We start from the raw sequence: 4,499 nt of genomic DNA, 5'->3' as shown, positions 1-4,499 counted from the left end.
GGAAGATTGAGACGTGGTGTGGTAAGCCCACACGATCCTTGGTACTTCTTCTGCCCACGCCCCTTTAGCTTTCTCAAGTCTTCGCTTCAATCCCCTCAGCAAAACTCTATTTGCTGATTCTACCTGCCCATTCGTCTAGGGGTGTTCGACTGATGCAAACACTTGCTTGATTCCTACCTCTGCACACAGCTTCCCCAACTGTTGGCTCGCAAACTGAGTGCCATTATCTGGAGGCGCCTTGTGCCAATCAGCATGCATCTGACACTGCTTGCATCGCTGGGCATATCTCACACAGTCGTCTCTCGCCGATGGCCAATAAAACCCTACGCGAATCACCTTGGAAGCTAGTGATCTTCCCCTTACGTGGCTTCCACAAATCCCCTCGTGAAGCTCTGACATGATCCTTGTAAACTCGTCACCACTCACGCATGTCAGAATTGGGTGTGTGAACCCATGCCTGAACAACACTCCATCAACGAGGGTGTACCTTGCAGAGTTCTTCTTTATCCTCTTTCCCTCCCCGGGCTCTACTGGGAGAATCCCATCTGCAATGTATCGCCTATAAGGCGTCATCCACGTATCGCCTTCCTCCAAAGCGCATACTTGCAGACACTTCTCTCCCTCGGGCGAGGCCGCATAGGTGCTGATGCGGGGTGTCCTCGCCGTATCTTGAATCAAAGAGCGATGACTCCTTGGCTTTCCTCTCGTCGTGCTGATGTGAAGAACATCCACCCTGTTGTCTGCCACAATCTTTCGCGACGTTTTGAGCGTCTCTTGGATGACTGTCCTCTGCTTTCCCCCCTTGCAAGAGCTGGCCAGCTTGGCGAGCAGCTCAGCTCTGGCATTTTGTTCTCTAGGGACATGCACTAGCTCAAACATAGCGAAAGCTCCCTTCAACACTTGGACATACTTTAGAGATGTTGTCATCTGCGGATCCTTTGCTTGGTACTCCCCTGCTACTTGCCCTGTGACTAACTGAGAATCACTCTTCGCCAAGAGGCTTTGCGCATCCATCTCCTTGGCCAAGAGCATTCCAACAATCAGCGTCTCGTACTCAGCTTGGTTATTGCTTGCTTTGAAGGCGAAGCGTAGGGCTTGCTCGATCAACACCCCATTAGGCCTCTCCAGAACTATTCTCGCGCCACTCCCCTATTGATTGGAGGACCCATCCACTGAGAGCATCCACTGTGATCCTAACTCCACCTCTTGAGGGCCTCCTCCTGGTGAGAGCTCTGCGACGAAATCTGCGTAGACTTGCCCTTTGATGGATCCCCTGGGTTCGTACTGGATATCAAACTCTGACAGCTCCACCGCCTAACGAACCATCCTTCCAGCTACGTCTGGCTTCTGAAGTACTTTCTGAATGGGGAGGTTCGTCATCACCACCACTATGAAGTTGTGAAAATAGTGGCGGAGCCTCCTGGTCGAGAACACTACTGCCAATGTCGCCTTCTCCAACGACTGGTATCTCAACTCTGGGCCTTGCAAAGCCTTGCTTACAAAGTAGACGGGCCTCTGCACTTGATCCTGCTCCTGGACCAGCACAGAACTGATAGCCCACTCAGCCACAGCGAAGTACAAACGAAGGGGGGCACCTGCCCGTGGCTTGCAAAGCATAGGCAGCGTCGCCAGGTACTCCTTTAACTTGAGGAATGCTGCTTCGCACTCATCTGTCCACGCAAAACGGCTATTCCTCTTGAGGCACTGAAAGTAGGGGTGACCCTTCTCACCTCCAGCAGATACGAACCTTGACCAAGTTGCCATCCGCCCAGTCAGTTGCTGCACTTCTTTCACTGAAGTTGGGCTCCTCATGGCAATGATGGCTGCGCACTTATTAGGGTTCGCCTCTATTCCCCTTTCCGTGAGCATAAAGCCTAAGAACTTACACGCCTCAACCCCGAAGACGCACTTCTCGGGGTTCAGCTTGAGGCAGTACTTTGATATGGTGGCAAACAGCTCTTCCAGATCCGCTGTGTGCCACCCCCTCTCCTGCGAGGTCACCACCATGTCGTCTACGTAGGCTTGCACGTTCCTTCCTAGCATGGGTGCAAGGACCTTGTCCATTAGTCTCTGGTAGGTGGCGCCTGCGTTCTTCAGCCCAAACGGCATCACCTTATAACAGTAACTGCACGTTTCCGTCATAAACGCTGTTTTGCTCTCATCCCTTGGATGCATTTTTATCTGATTGTACCCCGAAAATGCGTCTAAGAAGCTCAGCATCTTGCACTCTGAGGCGCTATCCACCAATGCGTCGATGCTAGGTAACGGGTACGAATCTATAAGGCATGCCTTGTTTAAGTCCGTGAAGTCTTCACTAAGATGACGTTGGCCAACCACTCAGGGTATTGTATCTTCCTGATGTGTCCAACACTTAGAAATTTCTGCGTTTCTTCCTTCACGACGAGGCACCTCTCTTCGTTGAACTTGCTCCTCCTCTGTCGTACAGGGCGAACCTTGGCGTCCATGGTGAGGTGGTGGCACAAAAAATCTGGGTCGATGTCTGGAATGTCTGAGGCGGTCCATGCGAATGCATCTAAGTGGCGCGAGATCACCGCTACCACTTCGTCTTGTTCTTCCTGGCTCAACAAACGCCCCAGCTTGAATATCTTGCCACCAATCTGCCTCTCCACCACGTTGTCCACTGGTTGGGGTCAGCTATCTCGTACGCTCTCTGCGCGAGTCTCGTTTCTGCGATCTTCTTCTATAGGCGGCGCCTCATCGATTTCTCCCATGGGCGAGGCCCCCGCGGATACCTCCCCTATGGGCGATGCCTCCCCTGGTGTTTTTTCTAAGCGCGCATCTTCCCTTGGCGTTGCCCCTGTGGGTGAGGCCTCGACAGGTGTCGCCTCTTCTGCGGACTCCACCTCCATCGGCATAGCTGAGATGGGCGATCATTCAAGCACCATGAAAACGTCTCTCTTTGTCTTTAAGCTATTTTCATAGCATTTTCGGGCATCCTCTTGATCAAATTTGATCACAATGACCCTGCCACTAAGATCTGACAACTTCATCTTCATGTGGCGCGTGGAGGCCACCGCCCTTAGTCTATTCAGCGCAGGCCTTCCCAACAGAATGTTGTAAGCTGAATTAGCATTCACGACTAGATACCGGATGCTCTCGGTAGGCGACACCGTTCCATCAGTAAACGTCATCCTCGGCTCTAGGTAGCCACGCACCTCAACTTGGTCCCCTGTGAACCCATACAAGCATCCAGTGTAGGGCCTCAGCAAGTCAGGGGACAACTGCAACTTATTGAACGTCGACCAAAACATGACATCTGCAAAACTACCCTTGATGTGATTCCAATAGCCACATAGAACAAGATTCTTGACACTTTGAGGAATCACCTTGAGCTGGAAAATGTAGAGGCACTTTCTTAGAAGTTGGATCATAGTTCTAAGATCAAGAACTCACCAAAACAAGTACCAAATCCCAAACTCATTTGGATGAACCAAATATTGTCAAATTGAATCAACAAAGGAGAAGGAAAAGAACAAACCGAACAGAATTGAACTTCAAAACAAAAGAACCGAACAGAATTTAAAAACTAAACAGAAAATAGGAGCTGGAAAATTAAAGGAACCGAAACAAAAACAACTCAAAACTCAAGGCAATAAGAACAAATTGAAGAAGAAGAAAGGAAGGAGAAGAGAATGCTCATGAAGATGGAGGAATGGTTGGATGATCACGCCACTAGAAGAATGGATGCTCCTAGATGAGTGTGGAAGCCGCCACTTGAGGAAACCATGGTCCTTCAAGATAAGACTAGAGAAGAAGCTCAAAGCTCTCCAAATGCTCACTCCAATTTTGAGTATAGTTTCTTTAGATAAAATTCAAATCTCCATTTTACAAAGGAAGCACCTCTATTTATAGCCTAAGGTGCTGAAAAATAGGTGGGAAATTTCAAATAAACTCATTTGAAATTCCCACCAAAAACAAGTCACATGGGAGGTGTGACCTTTTTCTACTATGACACCTCCCAAAAACTACACCTACACCTATCTACTAATACACCCCCCTAAAGGTCCTATTTAAAACCTAAAAGATGCTATAACAAAAGAGGTTTCTAAGGTTTCCCTCTAAGCACCTTCAACTAAAGACACTACAAAAAGAGAAAATAAATGTCCTCTTGCTCCCAAGGCTTTGAACATGCTTCTTGTAATCCTTTGAGGTGGACTTTGACCTCCATGGGCATCCTCCATTTGTGCCTCCACCTCTTCTTGAGCTTGATGAGTGGCCTCCATGTTCTCTTGGGCTTGATCTCCATCATACTCCCCGAGTTGGAGAGAATTCGACCACGAATTCTGGAGACCTACAGAAAAAGGAGTTAGATCGCTGACATTAAAAGTATGACTACCTAAGAATGTATCAGGCATATCTAACTTATAAGCATTGTCATTAATCCTCTTGAGGACTTGGAAAGGTCCATCCCCTCGAGGCATTAGTTTGGACTTCCTTTGAGTAGGAAAACGATCCTTCCTCAAGTGAAGCCAAACCCA

The sequence above is a fragment of the Phaseolus vulgaris genome, chromosome 4 (genome assembly GCF_051622355.1).
Source record: "Phaseolus vulgaris cultivar YP4 chromosome 4, ASM5162235v1, whole genome shotgun sequence".
Lineage (NCBI taxonomy): Eukaryota > Viridiplantae > Streptophyta > Magnoliopsida > Fabales > Fabaceae > Phaseolus > Phaseolus vulgaris.
The sequence above is the reverse complement of the archived record's forward strand: the minus strand, read 5'-3'. Positions refer to the sequence as shown.